General features: G+C 40.4%; 1 long non-coding RNA gene across 1 annotated transcript in view; it reads left to right on the top strand.

The window, feature by feature from the left end:
- Positions 1–27,319, top strand: part of LOC103816630 (uncharacterized) — a 255,567-nt gene that overhangs the window by 57,094 nt on the left and 171,154 nt on the right. The window lies entirely within an intron of this gene.

Genomic DNA, 27,319 nt, shown 5'->3' with positions numbered 1-27,319 from the left:
GCCATGTCTTATTCTAGTTCTGAAAGATTCTGATCTTTGCAAAGTTTTTCAAGGCTTTTCTCTCTATATATATATGTAACCATTTGTAAATATTGTGATAGGAAATGTCAGTAGTGTTCTACGTGCCCTGCTTGTTAAATCATGGAGGTGTTTGTGAGAGCTAAGCTGGTGGGCACTGTGTGGCTGAGGATACCAGTGCCATATGGCAGGTCTGCACAGATGTTCTCCTTGTGTTCCTGAGGCTGCGGGACAGCCAGGCCTTCCTGCCATGAGGAGAGCTGCCAGGGTTTGGTACTTTTGTTAGAATAAATACTGTGGGTGGAATTCAGGTGTATCATCAGAGAAGCTCAGAACAGCACAGGCTGAAGTGGTTTGAAAAGGGGAGCTAAAAAAATCAATTGCAGAAAATACTGCTGAATTTTTTCCTATATATAAAGCACCCATTTTGCCTGCTGTATTATGTAACATGGCTAAATAATCCTTCTCACTGCCCCAAGCAAGTGTTCGTGGGGACTTGTGGTCTAATCACTGGATTTGCTTATCCTGGAAACAGTGGGATGCTGTCTGACCTTTATTTCCCAATGACATAGCACAAATATTTATATAAATGCCACTTTTAGGCTGAAAATAGGGTACCCTGTTATGGTGGAACATGCAAAGTTGGGATTGCTCAGATGTTGCCTTCATAATGCGGATCCATTGAGCAAACAGGGCTGGAGACGGTGGTGGTGATGAACAGTCACAGAAGTGTCTGCTGCACCTCTGTGTGTAAAGTGGGCTCTAATGGTGTTTTTTTTTCAGTCTCATATAGTAACATTCTCAGTGGATCATCTTACTGAAGTGCAAAGGTTGGAAGCCCAGTGAAACTGTTAGACTTTTTCCAAAGGTACATTACAGAGCCTCCTAAGGTATAATAACATGAATCCGAAAACATGGGAGGGTGACCAATTATACTTAAATCTGGTCAGTGTTTTATTTTATGTGGTTGTACTCTGGCTATTTTTTGACTTGTTTGGATCATACTGGCTAAGTGTTCCTGTCCAGTAATACTCATTTTACCCCAACCAGCTATTTAAACCAAGTATATGCTGGTTTTGCTATTGAACAGGAGGACAAGTACTTCCATTATGGTTAGTTGTTTTGTGGCTTTTGGTACCCACCCATTTATTTTGGTTTGTTCTAATCTATATTTATCTATGGATGACAAGATGAACTTGAAAAAAGAATAAGTTTAAAGTTGCATACCAGCTCCCAGGATGTAAATCATATTGGGCTTTCAGCTCTTTCAAGCTTTCATAAACAGTGCTTGCTGAAAGACTGAATCATATTTTTCTGTGACTTTAGTTCATGTCAAGCATTTAATTTTTAACAACAGCGGTCAGTTTTCTGATGTGAACACATGACACTGGCCCCAGAGACTCCAGCTTTCTTTAGCTGTCATCATAACAATTTTTCTTTTTAAAGATACACTCACAGCAAAATTAGAACTGGGTTAAAGGCTTTGAAAGTAGTTCAGACCACAGTGGTCCTACAGAAATGGTCTGCTTGCAATGAGAGTGGAAACTGTGGGCTGAGCTCTGCTCAGCTTGTTTAAAAAAAATAAACTAACATATTAGAGTTAGTTAATGGCATACCACTCTGGGTAGTGATAGAGGCAAAGGCTGACCCCTCTTACACTGTTTAAAGGACTAGATTGTCACCTGTTTATATTAAAACTTACTGGAAAGACATAACAAGAGCTGGTGAAGAGCACGCTGTGGGATCCAGTGCCTCACAGGGGAACTGAAATAGTGCAAGGATTTTATTGTGGAATCCTCCTCCTGCTTCTCCCCTTAGGGGAAAAAAGCTCTAACTCAAACAGGAATTATTTCAGGCAGGACCTATGGTCTCTGTTGCACAGGGAGGTCAGGCTAGTTTATTACAGTGGTTCCTCCTAGCCCTACATTTAAATATACAAAAGGGAACACAGGAATACATTAAGCATGTTTGATTTTCAGATCTCTCCATTACCTCTAGGGGCCCCTCGCAAATTCTCATCTGCTCTTTGGTGTTATTATTTTCTGAGACTCTCCTTTAAAACTCTCTCTCCACATTTTCCAATTATTTCATACAGGGCTAGGAGGGAAATGTCATTTTCCTCCTTCACATATCGAAGGGCTGTTTGCAAATTGCCTCCCCTCCTGGAAGAAGGGGATGGTGCCATAGGGGTTAAGGCACCTTTCTTCTTCCCCAGCTCTTCTTTCTTCAATACATCTCCAAAAATGAAAATAAAATGGAAATGGGTAGTAGACATTGATTTTTGGTATTTAGTAGTTAAACTCACTGGGGTATTTTTCCATCTGAGTCACAAAGATGTCAAGTTACAGACTTTGTTGAGAGCTTAATACAAAATCTCTTGAAACTGATCAAAAGATGCCAATGCCTTCAATCTGTATGGCACCTTAAATGAGTACAGAACAGGAGTAACTTCTCTTCCAAAAAACTCACCTGAAACAACCAAATGAAAAAAAAAAAGCAACCCAAGCCTGCTAGCTGAATGTCAATACAAACAACTTTTTGTATTTCCATTATAATTTGATTTGGTGTATTTGTTTAGGATTTGGGTTTTTTGAAGAAAGATATCTTATAAATGGATATAAGCAGCAGTAATTTTTTGTACTGTGACTGATTTGAGACTTTAGAAAATGTCATTGTGAAGAAACATGAGCAAAATACTGCATTATTACATTTTTATGATTATTTCCTTTGCAAGCTGGAAAAACGAAGGCCTAGAACATAAGTACTAATGAGAAATCTAATGCAGATTTCTCTACTCTTACACTTCTTACTTATTATTCAGATTTCTCAGTCAGATTTCATGCCAGTTTAGACTTCCAACTTTCTTTATTTTGTCCACATTGAAAACATTATTCGAAGGGACGTGGAGCCAAATTTACCCTTTTGCAATTCCAAAGTGACTTCAGTAAATCACTGGATTTGTTTTGGTGTCTATGCTGGAACACAGTTTAGCTTGTAATATCCAGTTTACAGTTTTAGAGCTATCATAATACCTCCTCATGAGGAACTCAGTTTATTTTGAGCAGGTGAAAGGACACCAGTACAGAGAAGAGCTTTTGCCCAGTACATAAATAGATCTAGCTTGACAGTGTAACAATAACACTGTCTTTGCTTTTGCAAAGGAAAACCAGTGAGGGAGGGAGGAGACTGGGTTTCTCCAATGCACTCATTTAGTAATCAAACATTTATATAAAGACATCTCACTTTATTTTAAGTCATGTTCTCATACTGTTTTTTTTTTTTTTTGGTCTCTTTAGAATGTTTTATTCCACAGTTTTGTGCTTGCTTCTTTTTCTTCTCATCTGAGGGCTCCTCCACTGCTGTGAGGTACAACAGAGAGTTCAGTATTTCCTTTCACCATCATCGCATTAGCAGATTTCATTCTCAGAACAATCATTTGGCAGCATGTGGCAACAAGTCAAATCTGAAACCTTTTGTCTCTGAGTGGGCTTGTCAGAGACAGTCACTTCTGATCTTGACTTCTGTACTGTATTTGGCATTTGAAAGTTAGTTCTGGATTGGGTTTGGTCTCCTTTTCTAAGAGTGCAGCAAAAGCTTTGCTTGTGATATTCTGTGGGCAGTGTTTTTGAAATGCTGTTTCTCAGTATGCTAAAATTTGCAAAAAAGATTCCACACCCAGACATTTAAACTGTTAGTCTATGACTTTTAGTTTTCATTTCTGTTTGAGTGAGTGTGTGTTAGGCCCTTGTCCTCTGGGCCTTTGTAAGACTCTGTGAGCTGTATGGGCCCCTGCCAGTGCAGCTCAGGAGGAGCACCTGATGGGTGCTGGCAGTCCTACAGTCCAAGCTTTGATGGCTCAGGAACAGGGTTTCCATGGATCAGACAGTCACATGTGGGCTGCAAACATGCAGGGCAGGCAAGCTACTGGGCAAGTAAGATTTCCAGTGGAAAACTGTTGGTCATGTGAGGATCCTTCCCCATTTTTTTTTAAGTTAATGTACATACCCTTAGAATGTTTTAGTAGTGATAAATTGATGTTTTCTCCCAGAAACATGTTTCACAGGAAAATTTCTGAGCAACCATCATTATGATTTATAAAGCCTTCAAGCCAGGCTACTCAGGGGACTACCTGTGAGTTTATGCTAGAGCAGAGACGGATGGAAACACCTGACCTGCTCAGCCCCGCTTCCTCCGTCTCTCCCTGTAACACTGCTCCTATGTCCTGGACTGCTGACATCCATCAGCCTCTGGGCATGCTGTGCATTTGAATGAACAGTGGTACAAGCTAGCATGGTCTGAGAGTGTGGGACTGGTACCGTAGTGGTTTTCTGGGTAGAGAGTAAGGAAAATGTGGGAGAACAAGCCAAGAAGTTGTAGTTTTGAACTAATACTCTGCAAGTCACATGGCTTACTTTTTTTTTAGTGTGAATCAAGGCAGCTGTTTGACGAGAAGGCTTTGCATGTACGTAGACACAGAATTCACAAAGGCACTTAAAATCCTTTTAGTTTGGTATTGCATCTTATAGTGAAAAATATTTTCCTTTATCAAAAATGATTGAATGTAACCCCTGAATAAAATTGCCAAGGACTAGTTTCAGTAGGGACTGGACATGAAGGATCAGCTCTAGGAAGCAGATCTGATGAGTAATCGTGCATCCCTTTTGCATACTCTGCTTTCATGTCACAAGACAAAATAAACAGAGATACCACAAATTGCTCAGTCTGTCTCTCTGCTTAGTTTTGTTGAGGTAATGCTTGTTCCAGCCTTCCAGCCTTCCTAGCCAACTAATTTCCTTTTTTTTTTTTTTTTTTTTTTTTTTGCACTTCCTTCTGCTTTTGATCTTGTTCCAGTTAGCATCCAGTTCTGATATGGAAAAACGATCTGTCTCCATAGGTGGCCATCCCCAGCTTGCCATGGGTAGAGCAGCAGAGCTGGTCACCACCCCGGCTACAGCCTCCTCTGGGGAGAACGTGCAGAATGTTTGAACCCAGCCCATGAAAATTGTGGTTGTGATACTGCACATGAGTACAGTGTAGAGGCAAGCATTTTCCTTTGTGGGCCAATACGACAGCCCGTTTCTGGCTGTGCCCGGCCGGCCCTGGGGCAGAGCTCCCGGGAGGTTCGGTGTGTGCAGTGCCCGGCCCTGGGGCAGAACTCCCTGGAGGTTCGGTGTGTGCAGTGCCCGGCCCTGGGGCAGAGCTCCCGGGAGGTTCGGTGTGTGCAGTGCCCGGCCCTGGGGCAGAGCTCCCGGGAGGTTCGGTGTGTGCAGTGCCCGGCCCTGGGGCAGAGCTCCCGGGAGGTTCGGTGTGTGCAGTGCCCGGCCCTGGGGCAGAGCTCCCGGGAGGTTCGGTGTGTGCTGTGCCCGGCCCTGGGGCAGAGCTCCCGGGAGGTTCGGTGTGTGCTGTGCCCGGCCCTGGCGCAGAACTCCCGGGAGGTTCGGTGTGCGCTGTGCCCGGCCCTGGGGCAGAGCTCCCGGGAGGTTCGGTGTGTGCTGTGCCCGGCCCTGGGGCAGAACTCCCGGGAGGTTCGGTGTGTGCAGTGCCCGGCCCTGGGGCAGAACTCCCGGGAGGTTCGGTGTGTGCTGTGCCCGGCCCTGGGGCAGAACTCCCGGGAGGTTCGGTGTGTGCAGTGCCCGGCCCTGGGGCAGAACTCCCGGGAGGTTCGGTGTGCGCGGTGCCCGGCCCTGGGGCAGAGCTCCCGGGAGGTTCGGTGTGTGCTGTGCCCGGCCCTGGGGCAGAGCTCCCGGGAGGTTCGGTGTGTGCGGTGCCCGGCCCTGGGGCAGAACTCCCGGGAGGTTCGGTGCGTGGCGGTGCCCGCGCTGGCGCAGCGGACAGTGCCATCTGCTGCTCCGCGCCTGCAAACAAACCCGGAGCGCTCCCGCGCCGCTCCCGCCCCACCGGGGCACTGGGTGTTTGCCAGTCGCACCTCTCTGATCTGGCTGTGAAGGTTTTCCATCACCACTGAGGGTGAAGGCTCCAAGGAAGGGCTCCTCAGCCGCTCTGCCGGTGTGGGATGTACAACCGGTAATGACATGTATTAAACAGCATCATCGTCCACTAGAACACATTACAGGCAGCTGTCACTGATGTCCGTGGGAGTTCTTCAGCCTGTTTTCCTGTAGAAGTTGATTTGCTAGGGGTATTTAGAGAGGCTGGGTAACTTGTGAATGTGTTGAAGCTAAACTGCTGATGGAATGACCAGGAGAACTTGGAGGAAGATTTTTGTAAATTCAGGATTGAAAGAAAATATGATCTACCATTTCTGATCCCAGAGGTTAAAGCCTCAAAAGTTACTTTAATGGCTGCTATTCATGTATCTGCAATGCAGAACAAGCTACTCTGGTATAAGTTGTACATCCCAGACTGCCTATTCCTCAGCTGTAAAGAGATTCTTGTATTCTTTTTATCACACAGGAAAGTTTGATTTTTTCCTAATCCTTTCTTCATAGTTCTGTAGCCCACCTTTTGCAATCGCATTCTTAGTCCCTCTAGAATGGAACTGCAATGCCAGCACTTCACAGCACCTTGTAAAATCTTGCCCAGCTCTTCCAAACAGGGAGCTTTTATCTACTTGCCTGCCACTTGAGCAATGACTTTAACTGCTTAAACTGGCTGCTTGTCAAATGTAGCTTAAAAAAGAAAAAAAAAAAGGGGGAGTGAGGGATGTTCAGCTTGTGTGAGAGGTTTTATCGGTTCTTTCATTAAAAGGAAAAAAAATATTTCATACAGAAGTAATATAGAAGTGCTGCTATGGGTAGGTTCATGCTGCACATCACATTAAATACTTGACTGCCTACATATGGAATTGCAATAAGTTAGAGAGAAGGTGCTTTGTCTCTGTTTGTGTAATCCTCAAAATTGAATGAAACACAAAAACTTTGGTTGGACACTCAGTGTCCAAGTACCAAGGAATTTTCCCTTGATAGATAGATTTTAATTCTTTATCTTATCCTTTTACTCCTCTTGATAGCCTTAGTCTTGTCTTCTAAATGGGGAACAGCAACATCCTAATTTCCACGGCAAGAGCCCATTGTTACCCTTACTTAAACAATGATTTTCCTAGGCCAAGAAAGAGTGAGAGCAGTGCACATGTAAATTGCAATAAGTGGTTTTGCACTATAAATCAAGCAATCAGTGAAATTGAGTTCTTGGCTTGAAGAGCTGAAAGGTGAGCTCGTTTTCCTGAAAAGCATTGCTACAGTCTCCAGAGGTGTAAATCTTCATCTTATTAAATTGCAATGGAGCCAGTGGGGCATGGCATAAGAGAAAAGAGCTACCTACCAGGAAAAAGGGACCTCTGCCTTTTGTGCTCTCCATGGCCTGGTAGGAGAATATTCTCCTTGCTGAGTACAAGAAACTTTCTTATATCTGGAGCCAAATCTGTTGTCCAGTATTGTGTTAGTAAGACCATATCCATTTTTCTGTGTGATTTTAATCTCATGAGTATTGAAACTCATTTTATTATCTTTGGAAAAATTTTGATATGTTTTGTTACTTGTTCAATATTTTGGGTGAAGGAGTTTGATTTTGCTTTTACTTGACTGGAAGGAAATCCAAAGGGCATATATAGGGATATCAAGCACTAGAGGTCCATATGAATGACCATAAGTTAAAGATATCATATAAAGAACACCAAGAAACTGAGCTTTTAATTATGTCTTCATACACCCAGCAAAACCAACATTTATGCTGTGTTGCTGTATCACTGCAAAGCTGTTGATATTTAAATTTCTTGTTTGCCTAAGCATGAACGAATACAAAATGCTTTCTAAATCATCACAAAGACTGCAGAAGCATTTTGATGCACAGCTCTACCATTTTTCAATTTATTATCATGTGTGATTGTGCTCTAAACCTGCTCTAATGCTGCAGTCCCCCACCTTCTTTTTATGGGTTCTTTAAAGTACATTTCATTCAATGGTTTTGTATTTTACTCTTTCTGCTATATTCACCATCAGGCCTAATATTTAAAAACTAAGATGCTACCATTGGGCTGATAATCCTTGAAATGAGAATGAGAATTACCTAGTGCTCAGTTGTGAGAATGAGGATTCTATTTATTTTACATACATTAAAATTATCAGATGTGTTTCATTTTTATTTTTCTCCTATCTGAATATTTACTGTATTTTACATGTGTTTGTAAATGCACACATTTATAGAGAGCAGTGGAAAAAGCAGAAGTACACTATTGTAAATGCTGTGACCATTTCTTTTCTCTTTTGTCACATAATGCATAGGACTGGCCAGAAAATGATCCTTTGTCCTAAAAGAGTCAAGCTTTTGAAATTTTTATTAATGTGCAAAATACGAATGGAAGAGCAGGTGCATGCAATGTGCCTCAATTTCTCCTGTTGGAGTTGTTCCACTTGGTATAAATAATTGAATGTCCTAGTGGCCATGGGCAGGGGGGGATAGAGCAACTGAGCAGGATGACAGCCTAGCCCAGACCAGAACAGTCATCTGGGCTGCAGGGAAAGCCAGGCTCAGCTCCTTCCTCTGAATCATGAGAGGATGTTGGTGTTTCTTGCAGGAATGTCCTAATCACTAGGCTGAGGACTGTTCTGGAACTGCTTTCACTCACTTGTATGTGTCTGATAACTGGGCATCATTTCCAGTCAGAGAGTTATGAGGACAAACATGTCTGCAAGAGTTATTATTTTTCAGTGGGGAAAAAGTGTTTTGTCATGTTTTTGGCTATATCTGGTAATAAATAGGATTTAGAATATTAGCTAGTCATGGTTTCCAATGTACATCAGTGTTAGTCAAGCTTAAGAATAATACAATTAAATAACTTATGGGGGACTAGAACTAGAGAATTTAATTTCCAAGAATAGGGTATATCATCTATTTCCGACAGCTGCTTAGTTTCTAAATTTGATATCTTAAAACTGTTGGAGTTGCTATAATTTCAGATAAAATGTCTTTCCACAGGCAAAAGATAATTTTTCACATGCTTTTAAAAAACTAATAAAGTAGTAATCTACAGTACTTTATTATTTAGAACCCTAGCCTTGGGGATATGATTTGCAAGGATTTTTTTATTTTATTTTATATCTCAATTCAGGGTGTACATGTGAGCAGCCTGGGTGAATATATCTGTCAGTCTTTTCTATAGGTTTTTTCTTTCTACCAAATGCTGTCTGCATTCAGTCCATAGAAACACTACCACCTCTTTAAGTGGTAATGCTCCCTGCAGAGTTTTTAGCCTGTAGGAGATATGATTAGGGGGTGATAGTGTTAAGCACTCCTCCTGTATCTGCTGGCCCACTATGATAACCTTAGGGTTACAATGCATGTCTGACAAATACAATTCCATTGTGACTAGCGCCTTATGGCAATTTAGAAGGCTTATTCATCATTTTACAACAGACTTCTGTCAGGGATTTTGCTTATTTGCCCTTCACTAGTGTACAGTAGTTGTAGGTTTATCTCTAGGAGTCCAGCCCTAATAACCAATAACAAAGTGCTTAAGCTCTAAGCTTGTGAGAAATGGACTTACATTATACTCCAACTGCACCTTAGCTCTTGACTGATAAGACAATGTGTCTCTGAGAGAAGGAAGGATTTGTATGAACTGATCCTTTACAGTATGGTGTATGCATTGGTAGAAGATATGGGAGAGTACATTGTGTTCTAACCATCCAGATCCCAGCTTTTTACATATAAAATGCATCCTTGCTATCATTAGGAATGTTTCCTTTAAAATATGAAAGTGAAGAGATATCTTGCCTTGGAAATTGCACTACAAAGTTGTTTGTAATGATGGTGTGGGATTTGGAAGAGCTGAGTTACTTTTGATGAAATCCCCACGATTGTGGTTTAAATTACACAGATTTATTTAAGGAACAACAAAAGTTTTTTTTTTTATTATTATTCAGATTCCTGCTGGGTTCTGGATATTAATTAGGTAGTGGTTCCAGATGAAATCCAGGAGAAAGGGAAAAAAAATGCTACTCACATTTTAATAACCCAGAGAATTCTAAGTGGTTAACCATATTGTTTACTATATATCAGTCTGAAGAATAAAGAATAAAAGCACATGAATAGGCAGGCACACAGCATGGAAGAATAACACCATACACCCCAGCTAAAGAGCATTGTATATTCAAGGTTTAGATCTTCCACCCAGCAGATTTAGAGCGTGAGGGGGCAACATTTGAGAAGTGTGTACTGAACAAACACAAACATGAGGATTGCCTTTTTTCAGTTTTAAGTGTGAAAACATTAGCTCTCCCTCTATGCCTTTGAAGTCTTCTCTTTCTAGCAAAGCTCTGGCAGGAGGGAGGTCTTTCAATTAGTTTCTCACCCATAATGATTTCTTTGAGAAATTTTAATCAGGTTTTCCATCACAGAGTCCATTTGTTGCTGGTACTTGATCTCTTGGCCAGTTGAAGCTTCTGTGGTCCTTTGTCTCTTGAGCAGTTGGGTCTTTTATAAACTTTCTGGAGTAGTTATTAATCATGGAACTTTTCTACTTTTTTGAGGTGCAAAACTGCACAGAGAAAAATACCAGTGTAGTGACATGAGCTAATTATCTGCAATGTTGCCAAGATAAGAGGTAGTATATTAGCAGTAATACCTACAACAGCGTAATTACTTTCTGTTTCCATTATTTTGTAGTAACCACATAATTAGCTCACTGTACCAGAAGCTGTCTGCTTTTTATGGCAACCTGTACTGCTAATCACTAGAAAAGTTTGTGTAAGTGATCTGTAGTCTTTGCACTCATAGAGTTGCACCAAGTAATTTGAAGGGGCAGCTGTGTGCTGGCCCTTCTGCAGATGTAAGAAGTGAGAAAGAAGAGACTGACAAAGCTGTAGGAGCAAAAGGAGTGAAACCCTCACTACAGCTTCACAAAAATGTTTAGTGAAGTCTCAGCCCCTTCATACAGTTTTCTCTGGATAAAAGTATATATGCTCGTCCTTAGTCTCTTGAATGCAGTCTACATTAAAGAATTTTGCATGACTCAGTAAACATTGATTCTCTTAAACAATATAATTTATTCTGACTCTCTGAACTTCAAAGAGGATGCTTTCTTATAAAAGCAGAACTTCAGGAAGGAAGGGGCTCAGCAGGGCCAGATTATTCATTATGAAAAAGATATTCTTCTTTGGGGCGTTTTTTGGGGATGATGTGCTCTAGCAAGGAGCTCCTCTGTGATGCTTGGGCCGTGGGTTACCTGCCTGTTACTGCCCATTGCAGTTCCTGTGTCGGGGGAGGTCAGGTCACCATTGCAGCAGTGTCTGGCAGAGCTGGGGCTGCCATTCCCACCGGGGCTGGCAGGGCAGGAAGGTCAGGCTGTGCCTGGGAGAAGGAGGGAGCAGAGCAGAGCCAAGCTGGGCTCTTGCAGAGGTCTGTGCTGCCTGCCCAAAGTCACACCATTGGAATCCAGCAGGGACAACGCCACTGCAGGCACCAAGGCATAGAAAAAAAAAATTAAAAAAAAAAAAAAGAGACACTATTACATTAAATAATTTCTGCTATTTCTACTCCCTAAAAGCTGGCTTTTGGGGATATGAGTGGAATCTATGTACACAGTACTTTAGATTAGCAGGAAAGAAAAATTACAAGTATTGTATACATTTACAAGTTAGATAGGGAATTTTGTGCTCCTGTGTTGCTCCTGTCTCTCCACAGCCTCTATTTAAGTACAATTTCACTAATTTTCGGGAATAAAGAACATGCTTTTAATTACCATTTCTTCCTTCTTAGTTCAAATCCTGTTGTCACTTAATTATAGATGCTACTTTTTCAGATAGTATTGCATAATTCAATGGACAACAAAAAAAGCTCTGTAAAAAGTGGTTATTAAATTCAGCTTTAGATATTTGATATGGTTTTCAAGTACCTCTTTATTTATTTGAGAAAAGGAGCCCTCTTGAAATGTACTCTTTCTTATTCCCCTCTGTGGCCTTGGAGCCAGTCCCTCTGAGTACTGCTCCTACATTAATTATTATGGTAAGTAGAAAAGATCAGGTGATAACATGAATACTCTTAAAGCACACCACTAAGACTTTAAGGCAGGCAGCAGTGCTACATGGTTGTAAGCTATACACTGCCTGATTTATTTGTGTTTTTAATGCACCAGTAAAAACAAGGCATTCTTCAGCTCCTGTTTGATCCTTCATCCTGGGCCTGTCCTTGCTGACAGGCCCCCCCTCACTGCAGCTGCTATTCCTTGTGCTCTGTGAATTGCCCCTTGTGCCAGCAGAACCAGGACCTCAAAATAAAAGCCTCCTCTGCGCTGCTGGACGGGTTGTGCCAAAAGCCACCTAGGTTTAATTCCACTGAAATCAGTGAAGTTACACAAAGCATTACTCGGGGTCCATGCTAAGCCATTGCATTGCTCAGTGCTTTATAAAGTGTTTAGCATGTGTGTTTTGTCCTCTGGGAGCTGTGTGTGTTTGAGCAGGGGTTCTGGGAGGGCAGGGAAGGGGGAGACCCCCAGCATGAGCTACTCGAGCTTTTTCTTTCCTCTCAAGTGCCAGTAGTAAGGCACTCCACCTTTGCAAACAGAGGGGACACTGTTGCTGAAACAAAACAAGAAGACAAACTAATTTAGTTCTTAAAAGCAAGATTATTGATATTCTGGACACCTTAGGGTGTTCTGAAACTTCAGCAAATCATGATCTATACAAGATGTGTTTTTGCCACTGGCAACATTAAGAAAATTTAACTGGATGTCACAAGTTCAAGTAGTGCAGCAAAAGAAAATTTGTTGCAATGTTTCCTTATCAGACATCAAATTCCTCACAGCTAGAAGGGTCAGATTCTGTTTTTTTGGGGATAAAACATCCAAGCTGTACCCACTTGGTTTCACAGGCTAAGATCTCTGGTTTTCTTTTGGAATCAGTTTCAGTACTCTAACATAGCAAAATTTATTGCTGAGTAAAATTAATTAAAGGCCAATCACCACTTTTATCCTATTTCCTTTATATTTCAATCTAACTCTAGGACTTCAGACCAGGTTCAGTTCTTGCTTCCATCTGGGGATCTGGTGGTCTTGAACAGATAAAACCCCATAAATTCCCCTGTGCTTGGTTTGGAGAGTGTCACGTACCTATGTGGATACTTTTGTTTGACTTCTTGCCTACTTTCTAGATAAAATATTATGCAAAAGCAAAGAAGAGAAGCTAAACATGCTGAAAACTCCAAGAAGTGTCTGTCCTATGTCTGGAAGTCTGGGATGCCAGGCTGAAGTAGTACTGGAGTGGGGGGGATTGATATTCATTAGCTTCAGACCTTTCACTGCCTTTCAGACCAGCTTGTAACAGTGTGGGGATCTTATTCTGCATCTCCCCATTGATATAAAAAAATATAACAATAATTTGGCAGAGCAATAGAACAGTGTCAACAAAATCCATAGGTTTTAAAAGGTAAAATATTTACAAACTGTTTGCAAATGGTGACTTGAATACTGCAAATATTTGCTCTACTTGCAAATTGGCTACTTGAAAACTGCAGAAAATCACATGGAGCTACATAAAACATGGGAGAATGCAATAGTTAGATGTATTTTGTTGCATTTATAAATATGAAAGCTTTATTTTGGAGAGCAAAAAGAATGCATCAATAAGTGGCTGTCCTTTCTCTCATTCCAACTGGCTCAGCATCAAATTCAGGAGGATTGGTTCTGGTGGACAATTCATGGACTGAATAGGCCTCTGCATATTCCAGTGCAGAGTTTCCAGAAGATATGTGCTCTATGGTATTTTTGTTTGTTTAATGTACTGGTTCCTCCATAAAGAGGTTATGACAGATAAGGAATTCAGAGTGGGAAAGGGATAAAAGGTTATTGAGTCATATCTAAAATAGTTTTGAACATCTACTGTACAAAAAAAGAAGTATCTTTCAAACAATCAGACCTGCCACAAACAAGTCAGTTATCTCCAGTTTATCTTTGTATTAGCTCCATTAAGCTAAAGTAATGCTGGTCTGGTTTACAGCCATGGAAGAGATGATTTGCTTTCTTAGTATGATATTTTAAACCAAGAGAGCCTGTGGCTGTTGGTAGCTTTTCACTGCGGAGGTACTTCATAAAGACTTATGCAATTGTATGAGTACAATGAGTTACACACTTAGAGTGTGTTGCTCTTATATAATCTGATATAGCTCTTCATTTGCCTTATCAATGCATAATGAAGAATAAAATTATTTTTTCTCACATTTGGAAAAAAATTATCAATAAATATTTTAGCTGCAGACAACCCTTAACTTTTTTCCAAAAAAGATTCATTAAAATTGTAGCAATGACTGTCATTAAAGTATCTATCTATATGTGCTGAAATACCTTGCTTGCAGACTAGTAATTTCCTTCCATAGGGCACCAAGCCAGCACTCAGACCTACTAACAAAGTGAGATTTGTCTCAATATGTGTTTTTAGGGAGTTGTTTAATTGCGAAGTTGACTCTTATTAAAAGAGAACAATGAGAAAACAGGGAAGTTATCTGGCCTTTCTCCTGACACATCAATTGTACAGTGCTGATACCAGTGCTAAGCTAATGTGCATTTTAATTTGTGTTTGAGAAGCACACGTTTGGTTCCGGGACGCTGTCCGAGCGCTGCCCGGCTGTGGCCTGGCACGGAGCACCTGGCACCGCCGTGCTGCCAAGTACTGAGCTCCAGGGGAGGCCAGGGTGGGGCAGCCTCTGTGACCTTGGTGCCTGCTCCCGGCTCACCAGCCACTCAGGGACTGTCTGCCCTGGTGGGGAAAGCTCAGTGCCTCTGCCAGATGCAGAACAGAGGGGAAATCTGGGCCCACAGCCTCCCACAAACCAGTTTGTAAGTCACCCCAGCTTCCTGGGAACAGCCCTTCAGCCCACCTGGAGACCAGTTCATGGAGGGCACAAACTCTCTTTGTCTCAGGTGACTTTTCTTAGCAGGAAGTTATGAAAGCCTTCTCACTGACACAACTCAAGATCCTTTGCCATTCTGCCTTACCAAGTAAATGACATCAAGTGAAGATCCATCACAGGCTTTGAGGAATTTTTTGGTAATATCTGAGGACAGTCAGGAAAGGCAATGTGAATATTGGGGTTCAGTGCTGCTCTGAGTGAAACTGATAGCACTGGCCTTGAGAAAAGCAGGATTTGATTTAGCTCTAAAATAGAAAGCCACCCAAGGAGTACCCAGTGGATTTTTGCTGGGCATGTCCTAATAAAAAGGTGAAGTGGAGTGGAGCAACTGAGTCATTGACTCATTGAAGTTTAAAAAGACTTGCAAGATCATTGAGTCCAATCTTTGACTAAACACAATCCTGTCAACTAAAACATGGGACTAAGTGCAACATCCATTTGTTAAACGTGGAGGTTCCAATAATTCTTAATCAAAGTTCTCCTTTGGGAGATAAAATAGGTAAACTTCTGTGCTAAAGTCAAGATAGCTTAAAAATCTTTACTTAGGAGAGTAAGAGGAATCTTAAGAGAGATGGGAATGCAAGAAAAGAGCTAAGTACCTATAGCTATATAGGCATGTGTGTATTACTGTTGTGGAATACATCTATATACATATATCTGTGTACTAGAACAAAGACTTTAGTGTGGAGTAGAAATGAGACAGAAATCTGTTGAGAAATCACAAAATTTCACATGAAGAGCTCTGCTCTAAAAGCAAAACCAAAAGAAAAAAAGGATTAACCCCAAACTTTTCCTAAAAGATGTCTTAAAGAAGATTAGAAAAAGCTTTTTCATCACTGGGAATCCTTCTAATATGCAAATGTATTTGGAATAAATATTGGGTAAAAGAAAAGTAGTTTGATTAATGGAACCTGTCCTTTATAGTTGTGTTGCAATGTGCAAGGCTCTGTGTTGTGCCTCTGTGTGTGTGTGTTTCAGCAGAAGCATAAGCATGCTGGCAAAAGCCACTGCCAAGTCTCATTAATTGCAACTCCCGCAGACTTATTCAGCCATAGAACTCTTATTTGTGGTGTAGTTTTACATTAATTTGGGCTGTGGGTTTCCTTTAAATTTCAAACTGCATAGAGCAAAGTCTATCCTACTTAAAGAAGGGAAAAAACAGAAGGTAGCTAGATCTTAGGAGAGAAGCAAGATGATTTGCCCCTTAAATTCATTAGGATTGCTATATGGTCTCATTTTTGTTGACAAGTGCAGTCCAAACTCCCCAATAAGTGAGAAATTTCCTATCCAACATACTATTTCAGCCAAAGCTGTGTAATTGCCCAATATCACAGGCACAAACGGCAGGAGGGCAAAGGAGTTCAGTCAGGACCCCCCAGTGTTTGTGTTTGGTATGAAACACTCCATACAAAAATAATGATTTTGGCTCCTTGAGCCTCCCTCCAGTAGTATGTTCAAAAACTTTGCCAGTTGCTGTTGTACTTTGTTCTCCAGGAGTACACTGTAGAAAATGCAGCTTCACTAAAGAGTGGCCAAAGGTTAGACATTTGTGGGGAAATAAAAGAAATTTTTTCTATATATCAAAGATTGGTACAAACACATGAATTTAGTTTGAATAATATTTGGTATGTGTCCAAGAAGGCTGAGCAGCCCAACACTTCTAAAACTGTCATAAATCTGCCTGGTTTTAACTATTGCAACCATTCTCTGAATAACGATGACTGTTTAAGGTTTCTGTTGAAAGTCAGTAATGTTACTTTTGTACATTAAAAAAATTCCTGCATTTCTGTAGATTTTCACCACTAAGTTAATATTATAGACTTTAAACTGCTCTTTTAATTAAGCTATCCTATTAATTGGAAGGTTTCTCAAATTAAAACCATTCCTTTGTGGCCAGTATTTCCTTTTGCACTTTTGAATTGAAACTATTAATCAGTGATGGACAAATCATAGTACAGTCAAGAAAAAACTTCTTTTTATGTTGGTATCACTTGGAGATTAGCTAATCTGATGGAGGGAAGTTCTCTGAGTGCACTGGGGGAGAGGTAACAAAAGGTTTATACGGTAGGAAAAAAGCATGTATTTATTGATCCCTCTGTCTGTCATAGACGTATGCTGTATATCAAATCAGCAGTCTCCTAGGAATTTCAGTATCCTGGATGTGGACACCAAACTGCCTTTAATTAAAATACTTCTCTGAATGTGTTTTGCTTCTATAGTTTACTGTTTATTTTAAAACTATTAAAATATGGCATATTTTGAATCAATGCACATCAAAATACTTCAAAAGATCCATTGCTTCTAAAACCGGTGACTTAAATTCTGACTTTATTTTATGTATGAGGAAAGCAAGACAAAGTTCTCTACAGATTTGGGAAGAGAACATAACTCATTCTCCTGAGATAGCTGCTGAAAACACATACTTCCAAAGAAAAGACCAAAAGCAGAAACAATTCAAATAAGTGAGTGAGAGAAAGAAAGAGGGAACTGAAACTCTGACATGACTTTGAACTTTCAGGCCCTCAAATTGCAGCTCAGTCTGTTGTCAAACACAAGTGCACAAAGGCAGGTTGGAAAGCTGTTGGGAAGGCTTGGGGTGGCAGTCTGTATTTATCAGTTCTAAGGTCTGTATTTGAATTTTCTGTGTGCAGATCATGTATATTTTATGTATATATAGATAAATATGACATATATATAAGGAATTATTTTTTATATATATAAATATATATTGCTGAGATTAGGAAAATAAGAACTGTTATCTGAGCTCTGCCCAACAGCCAGTGTTGGCAGATCTGTTTCAAACAGTGGCTGCTCTCTGATGATCCAGCAACTGTTTATCCTACCTAATGGAAAATGAAGGAGTAACAAGATGATGCATGAAATTTTTCTCAGCCCATGGAGACAGTTGCTGGCCCAGGTTCTGATGCATGTGGATTGGCATCCTATGCATGTGCTTGTCTTGTTGAGAGTTATTTAAAATGTTGAGAATGGAAAATAACTCAAAGAATCTTGAGCTGAATTTGTTCCAGGAGTAACTTGACTAAAACAATCTCTTCTAGAGATTAATACCACCTTTATAAATTCAAGAGTGACATACAGGCACATGGCCTCTAACAGACCCCCATGCAATTTCCACTGGACTTTCTCCAGCTTTGATATGAAATCTTCACATGTTATGAAACACCTTTGGGTGCCCTTTCTTGGGTAGAATCCTCTGGGAATGCAGGATTTGGGCAACAGCCAGAGGGTGAGGAATCCCCAGTGTAAATTCCTGTCCTGGCATGCAAAAGGGGCAGCAGTGGATTGGGTCATCCTGTCTGCTCTCTGGGTGCAGAGTGTTGGGGCTTCCTCTTCAGAAGGCTTCACCATAGTGGGTTTCCAGAAGGAGAAGGTTCTACACTGCCTTTGTTCAAGCTGCAGTGGGCTAGGTGAAGTTCCACTGAAGTCAGCAGACTTTGGTTTGAGCATGTACATTTTTGTCTTAATAGGTAAGAGTTGTTAAAAGAGATGAATATTGTTGGGTTTTTTTTAATGGGAGAGTAACTTGCTAAAATAGGGTCATTACCACACAAGAGATCAAGCTCTTTTGCCTCTTGATCTTTTTTGATCTTGATAAAGGTCAGAAGAATAAAGGTCTTACTGGGGATAAAAGTCTTAAGAGAAGTTCTTTAGTGGTAATTTTTTATGTTAGTATCTCTTTTTTTTTTTTCCTCCATCTCCACTGAAGCATGGAGGAGAATAGCTTTAGCTAGATTTGAGCTTTTTTATGTGGTCATATACATATACAGCAGACCTGAAAGCTTTGTTTTCTGTTGGCTATGTATTTCTTCCAAGATCCCAGCTCAAGTGAGTGTGATATCTTTGTGGCTGCAAAACCCTAAGGGGGACCCCTGCATACACTCAAAAATACAATTGCAAAAAGCTCATTCCTTTATACAGCGGATTACTTTTAGATTTACTGCGATGTGATCTGTACAGATTCCCTTCATCTAAGGGGAGGTCTGATTCTCTTAGCTGACTTACGCAGCCACACACCAAGAGAGCTTCATTTTGTGGGAGCCAAATCTCATTAATGGCAATCTGCTGCCCATCTTTTAATTAGCCAGAGAATTGGTGACACTTCACAACCACAGCAGAGGCAATAAAGTAGCATTGTAATATAAAATAAGGTGAGGTGTCCAGCAGAATAGAAAGCCCACATTTATCTACATTAGTCTACTGACTGGAATCTCATTTTATGTGGGGTTTTATTGTATCCATGTTTATTATGGCACAAATACATAAAAAGTTAATATTTTTAGCTTCTGAAATACCTTCACCATTAGCCAACCTGAAGATTTGAAATGACACAGATTTCAAACTAAGTGTGAAATCTTTTTTCTACAGATTGCATTCCTTGCATTTGATGTAAATACTAACTGATCTTTTAATGAAGCCATGTACCCTAAGAAGATTTATGAAATTGTTCCCACTATTTAAAGTTTAAAGACACTACCATTTTTGGCAAATTTTTCAGGCCCATACACTGTGGTATGCATGGCTTACTAATTAAAAATTTTGGGGCATAATCTTCCTATTTGTGTTTTTATTTTATCAAGTGTAGTAAAAATTGTATTATTTAGGTTTTATACTGCCTGATATAAGGGCTTCTTTCCCTTTTGGTTTATATAACAGTCTGTTCTATAGGGATTCATAAACAATTTGTGCTTCAATCATTTTCCACTTATTTCACTTTGTTTTATAGAATACATTTTATGCTGCAGTTTCAGCATATGTCTTTGTGATTCAGTAATGCTACCTAGTCCAGAATCAATACTTACATTTTCCTTCCCCATAATAGTAAAGGGCATATAAAATGCATGAGACAAAGTAAGCTCTTTCTAAAGATATAGATTAAAAGTGAAACTGCACTTAGAAATGTGAAAAACTGAACGAAGAGTTCTGAGTCTGGGACAGTTGTCTGTGATACAGAGGAAATATTGAAGACTGTCAGAAAGTATCAGAGCACAGTGACAGCAGCACCAGCCAGTGCCACTGCCCTGCTGCTCTGCAATCGATTGCTGATGAAGTAATTGTTTATTTTGTCCATTGTTAACTCTAGAAGACTTTTATTGTAGCAGTGCAGGATAAATGTACTTGGAAACAGGAGAAATTAAAGTCAGTGGGAAATAGCTGACACTCCCCTGTTTCATGTGTGTCTTCCATGAACCATACCCTGTGAATGTATGTACCATCAGTGGTGTTGAGAGCTCTGAGCTCAGCAATAAATCCAGCGCTAATGGCAACTGAACTGGGGTGGGGAGACTTATGGTAATTCTTGTTATGGTAATTCATGGACCTCTATCATGGTCCACTTGTGTTTACAGTACAAGTCATATATGTGCTTTTCCTGAATTTTTTATTCACCCTAAAATACAACAGTGAAGAAAGATCCTGGTTTTGGAAAACTATAAAGGTAATTTGTGGACTGATGCACTTCCTTAGAAGGGTTTGAAGGTGCTTTATACAGCAAAACATCTGAATATTTCCTGCTCACTATGTATAGTAAATGTTCATTAAAAGTATGGCCATGACAATTGTATATTCTCGGTTACAGCTCTCTGATGGAAATTTTACAACATCCTTACAAACTTACCTTTGCTATCTACCTAATAAAAAAGAAGAATTTAAATGGCAAAGATATGCATTACAAATAAGTAAAATATCAGAAGACAAAAACATTTAAATATTCATGATACTAAACTGGGAGCTGTGGTTCTGGGCTGTTTCACTGCAGTCAGTTTATAAGGGAATCTTATTTTGTTCCCTTTACAGGAATTAAAGACAAACTGGGGCTATGTGAAGAGAGTTAGGTCTGAAAGCCAGCTGGTTCCCAATAGTGGCCTGACCTGGTCATAGAAAGGTGAATTATAGCAGCCACTAGGGAGGGAGGATTCAGTGATGTGCTGATGCTTTAAAGCATCATTTGGTTGTGTTTATAAATGTTGGTTTTAGTACTGGTGGGCAATAAAGGCTGGTTTGTACAGAGTAGAAATTTCTTGTAAAGGTAACTAATGCTCAGTTCATCTGTCTCAACATGACAGGGATGATGCTCAGTTGAAGATATGCATGCTGATATTATTGAGGTTTTCCTCCAGTCCTCAGGGTTAGAGATGTTCCATGACAAATATCCCAGAACAGCAGTCCTCATCTTTCACTGAATGCTGTAGTTTATGACAACAAAGTCGTTGAAACAATTGCTTCTCTGACCTGTGTCCATGATCAAAATCTTTCTTTTCTTTAGTAAAATATGCACATGGCCAACTGTTATTTTTTCTTGTGTCAAGCTATTGCAAATGTGATTAAAGAAACCAAACAGTAGTTCCAAGAAAAGATTAGTTACTCAGGATGCCATCTTTAAACTATCATCATAACATCTATTCTTTTTATTATAAAGCTCAGGGCTAAATAAGCATCTTCTCATTAGATTTGTCAGGTATGTATTGAGCTACAGAGAATGGTAGTTTGCATGAAAACAGTGAATTTCCCTGTGTGCACACTTGTATCCCATGTCCTACATACTGTGGTGTGGTATCCTCTTCCAGAGAGTTACCTCTGATGGACAGGATTAGGGGAAATCCTTGTTTCTTTGGTGGTTTTCAAACACTATCAGACAATGATGCCAACTAAGAGTGAATTAATGAGATATTGGAGCCTGGCAAGTAGAAAGTGGCTTTAAATAACCCTGATTAGCCTTTCCTCAGTTCCTTAGAGTGCAGGCAAGGCTTGAGCAACAACAAAGACCCCACACTCACACTTTTTATTAGTTTGGTGGAAAAAGAGTGTGCTTTTCAGAGGGTGTTAATTAAAAGATTTAGATCCATTCACACTGCCCATATCCCTTGTTTCATCTTTCCCTCCTTTTTGTGTAGTTTGTTTGCCATCTGAGAGGTAGAACTGCTGTTATGACAGAAAATGTTGACTTTTAAAGAGTTTGCTCAGATCTTATCTGTGAGAAAAATATAAGCCATAATTGAGCATATGAGTTTCACTCTTTATGTGATGGCTTCATTAGACATGAACATTTATTTTAAGTAATTTCATATGTCTTTCACTCCTTTCAAAACTATTTTTCACCTCTCTTCTGTCTTCCTTAAGGGATATATCCCACAGATCTTTGTAGCTGCTACATTTTGCCTGTTTAGTAAATAAATAAAATAAAAATCTTCAAACGCTTTAATCAAAAAGCTGTGCTTTTATAAACCCTAAGCAAAGTAAAATCACTACATCAGCTTCTTCTAGTTATGTGAAATCCAGAGTCTACAGATTGTGTTCAGCCAAGAATTTTTTCAGAATCTCAGAAATATATATAAATGTATTTTAAGTATCTGAAATCATAGTAAATTATTTAATTACAAAATTATCTGCTGTACTTCAGGACTGTTTTTTAAAAATATTTGCATGCACTATTCAGTACCTTTTTTTTTCCCCAAATGAGATAGACTGTATTTATTTGTCTCATTCAGCCGAAAATTATGCAGCTTACCAAAAATCTGTCAAACAAAAATGTAGAAACAGGAGACAGTAGAACACTCAGATTATTTTTTGTGATGATCAAATTCTGAATCTGAATTGCAGTCAATGAAACCATGGGGATATGAGTGAATGAAAAACACATTTGACTTCACGTTAATTTCTGGTTTACAAATTTGCAAATTTTTAAGGATATATTTTAGATACATGTAGGCATTGCTAGTAATAATGTGAAACTCATCATACATGTACAGAACATGACTTGGTGCTGATAAAAATCTTTTGTGCTCACATTTAAAATTGTATTATATAAAAGGGGATGTAAAAATCCAAGTAAAGGCTCACTCTTACTTGAGAAGTGAATCTGCTGGGTGCAAGACTGCTCTGCTGAAGTGAAATGTGCAGTCTATCTCTAATCGCTCTGAAATATTTTTCATAAATTGATCTCCCCTCTCAGTATGGGAAGGTGAGGATACTGGTGGGGCTTTGGGGAGGGAGAGAATTCTGGGGTTTTTTTAATAAAACAAGCTAATAGACAGTTAATTATTGCTGCATGCTTTCACTGGCAAACATCTACAGCACACTTTAAAAAAGAAAAAAGGGAAGGGTGATTGCTGCTTGTTAATGGACTCTGCTATTTTACAGCACTGTAGTCAAGCAGCCACCTACAGTTCATCCTTATGTTAATACTAACGTTACCAATTTCAATATTATGTGCCTCTTTCCACTGGCCCCTGTTGGAACCAACAGCCTACGGCAAGTGCTGTACTGCCTTTTACTTAATTGCTCCTTAAAGCTAACAGTGAATTACATTAAGTGTAATTTCATTGTCGTTGGATCTTGGTGAGTTTGAGGTGGCACGTTTGCCATGGGAGTTCTTTTTCTCTGGTTCAGTGGCTATATCCGGGTGGGATGCATTTCTCCTGGAGTAATCCAGGAGAATCTTTCCTTTGAAGAGGAACAGATGTAGATTTACATATCTGGAGGTCTCTGGCCTCTGATGAGATTAGTTGGTGTTTTTAAACCCTACTGGAAGGTGCATATTTAATAAATGCCTAAAGCAAGCCTGTGTGAAATGACTGGGCCCTGGGAGACTTTGAATGAGAGGAGAGGAGGAGATGTCAAGTTGCACATTGTGGTACCATCATAATCACTGCTGAAAATAGGCCAACACTTGAAATAACAAATAGATTCAGATTCTGTTGTAAAAGCAGCAAAAAAAAAAAAAAATGGACAAGGGAACTGCCTCAAAAAGCATTTAGGTTTAAATTTCAACTGATCATTTTATTTCTAATTTCCTAATAGGAAAGACATGAAAATGTAAATGTTTAAAGCTGGCAATCCTCCCTGCCCCGCCAAATAATCTGTGCTTTTAAAACATGCTTATTTGAGGTAACTGCATGCCTTGCAATAGAAATTAGTATTTTTGCTTTATTGAAGGAGTGCATTTTAAGATGGAGGGGAAGGGTTTGTGGTAAAGCTGGAGATTAAAATAAACTTCCATGCGAAAGAATAAGTTTATTTGACAGCAGATTTCTGTTCTTTTAAGCAGAAAATAAGCATGAAACAGAAGTTAAAAATTCTACATGAAACACTTCTCTTGGTATGCCGTTCCTTGCAGTGTAGCTATGGCATATATGCTACCATGGTGAAACTACAGTAACTCGTTCTCATTGCTGCTTGTGTGGATCCAGATCCCACAACGATTTTTGATTGTACTCACAGCATTTGAAATTGTCCAGGGCTTTCTAAACTCCTTATTATCTCATCCCCCTTCCTTTCCTGTCACCTCTTTTCAGTTCCTTGCAAGGTTTTATTTTCTCTCGGAGCCAGCGCTTGTGTCCCCGTCCCGCCTTGCCCAGCAGGTCGTGCAGCCCCATTGCGGGGAGCCGCAGAGCCGGTGCCCGGCCACCTTCATCTCCTGCCCCTGCCGCCCAGCCATCCCTGTGTCCGGCTGTGCGTGCCCGTGCCCTGGCACAGCTCTCTGCCCCGCGCTGAGCCCTGCCACCTGCAGTGCCATCTGCTCCCTCCTGTCATTACAGCACGGTCCTGTGCTGCCCCTGCCTGCTGCGTGGCTCTGCCACTGTCACCTACACGGCTCCTTCTCCTAATGCGTGTGAGAGCTCGCTCCTGTGCCACCATCCGGAGATCCCTGTCTGTCCCCTGCCATCTGCCTCTATCGTTCACCTCGGTACTGCCGCTGAAGTGTCAGCGCAGGTTGACATTCCTGGGCTGGGGTATTTCCTCATTTCAGGGGGCTCTGCCGTGGCTGGATGCACAGAGAAGGGGCAGCCGCCCTTCCAGAGGTACTCCAGCTCTCAGCCAAAGCCTGCAAGCGACACTGTTAATCCCTCACGTGAAAGGGCAAAAAGCTAAAAGAATACAAGACTCTGCTGAGATTAAGAGAGAAACAAATAGAGCCCAGTGTAACAAAAGAAGGTGCTCAGATCTGTAGATAAGGAGCTTTCCGAGGCCTCTGAGCAAGGACCCTGTTTAACTCCCTGCAGAGCACCAAAGGATCTGCCGGGCTCAGGGACAGAGAGGCAGGAGAGATGAAACAGCAAGAGTTAAGACAAGGACTGTTCCCTGCCTGAACTGCATTTTTCAACTTCCAGCTAAATTTTATTGTGTGGTTAGAAGCAGTTCCTGTTCTGGACCTAGTTTAATTTCATTCTGGAAATGCGACCATCTACTATGTAGACACACTATTATTACTCTCCAGCATCTAGTGATAATTGCCCAGATGGGTACAAACCATATTTTATTGTTACTTTTGTTTGGTTAAACTTAGGAGAGGAACTGCTTGCCCTGAGTAAGAAAGCACTTTATAACAGTGTTTGTAAGCAGTATCTTTGCCAGTGATGATGAAAGCAACATAAAATTGTTTTCGGAAGAAATTTACTCTTGGGTTGAAGCTCAGCCCAAGACATATATATCATTTGTGTCCTTTTAAGCTTTATTTTTGAGGCCTGAGTGACACTGATGGTGCACTGGTGCAGACTTGGTGCAATGGAAAATATTGCTCTGGGGACTCAGTCCTTGGCTATTTTTCAGGGAAAACTCCGGATTGTTTTCAATGTGCAAACACCACAAAGGCTCTATTTTGAGTTCTCTCTCATTAGATTGCAAAACTGTTTCAATTATATCCTATGGATTTCACAGTCATGTAACTTCCTGAACACCCACATTGAGGAAAGAAAGGTTTCATGTTTGGATCTCTGTTTTTCTAACATACCAGCTAACAAAACCCCACAGGACCACATTGGACAGCTACAACATGAGTATTATTCTAAGAAATAGTCAACATTTGTCAGCCCTGACCACATGGTGACATCTGAATTTAACACACTTTCCCTGTCCTCAGAATAAAAAGATACCTAGGGAAAGCTTAGTTGGTAAATGACTGTTGACCTTGTTTTTTTTTTCCTAAACTTTCTTATTATGGACAGCTTACTAGGCAGTAAAAAACCCCAAAAAACTATGTGAGATAAAACTATCCATAAAATTAAACAAACTAATGAGAAGACATTGAAAAGCCTCATGTCAATGTGGCAGTACTAGATTGTCTGCTAGATAGAAAAACAGCATGAGTAAACACTGGATTGGAAAACAGTGGCATTGATAGTCCTTGTCAAATGGACTATGCAGCAAGGGGTACTCAGGGTGGGAAAAATCCCAGTAGCATCTGGTCTCATCCAAAACTCTTCTAGTAGTTTGCTGAAGTACTGAGTAAGTACTTCAAGGAATTGGAAGCATTATTGTATTCAAAATGACATTCATTGTAGGGGTGATTAGACAAGCTCCTCTTCTAGTGATGCACTGTATTCCCAGGCACTGGAGTTTGGATAGAAATCCTAGTGGGCCTAGTACAGCTTGCCCTGCATGTAATCAGATGCTGTTTTTCTTCTCCTCTGTGAAGTGAGAACACATTCCCTCGTGGGAACACCTGTATGCTGCCCTTGCACAGTGGGCTGCCCACACAGGTCCCTGCTTCCCTAAACCTCTGCCCATGAGTCTCTGACAGTTCAGTTCTGACCCAACAACAGGCACTTCACATGACTGCTCTCATCACTGTTAAGGGCTTTAAATTTTTGTTGTCTTTTCCCACTTTTACTCTGCCTTGAAAACCTAGTCTTCCTCCTTGAAAATTGCTATGGGACAAGGATCAGCTGCCATGCAGGAGGTACTTTTCACAAGCCTCTCCTTTTTTACAACCTCTCTGCTTTTGGTTAACACTGGGATTTGTTGTTTTATCAGATAAAATAAATCTTCCAGAACTGATCTGTGTGCTAACACTGATTCTTTACTCTCTTTTTAAATATAGTCCATACTTTTGGGGAGTAATTTTGTCCATTCATACTATTTCATCTATTTTCAGGAGTCTGATCTTCACACAGTCCTTTTTCAAGCTCTTCAGTGCTTTTTTTGTCTGAAGTTTTCTGAAGTTATATTTTTATACTTTTTTCATGTATTATTCTTCTGTCACTTCAAAATTCTCTATTGGTTGTAATTAGGCACTGCCCAGCTCTGCAGAATTTTTAAATGAAAAAGCCATGTATGTTTGCACTGAACACAACACAGGGCTCAGTTCCTGTGAATTTATCATGTGCTGTACTTGTGAAATCACCATGTGTCTGTCTAAATTAAGCTTTCTTATCAGTAGCTATTCTCTTAAAATACATATCTAAATGTCCAAAACATATGCAATATGATTCTATTAGAGTCTTCTATCTCTCTAGTTCTCTTTAAAAGTTGTCTGCCAGGCTACCCCTGTGGATTGTTCTCTGCTGCCCAGCTCCCCCTACCCGGACCAGGCTGTGAAGAGAGGCCCTGAGAGGTCACTTCCATAGGACTGCCTGTGGAGACAGGTGAACCAAAAGGGCTGTGCTGTGTATTTTGCAAAGTGAGAAGCTGGTTCTGACCAGCTGAA

Source organism: Serinus canaria, chromosome 11 (assembly GCF_022539315.1).
Source record: "Serinus canaria isolate serCan28SL12 chromosome 11, serCan2020, whole genome shotgun sequence".
NCBI classification, from domain to species: domain Eukaryota; kingdom Metazoa; phylum Chordata; class Aves; order Passeriformes; family Fringillidae; genus Serinus; species Serinus canaria.
The sequence above is the reverse complement of the archived record's forward strand: the minus strand, read 5'-3'. Positions and strand labels throughout refer to the sequence as shown.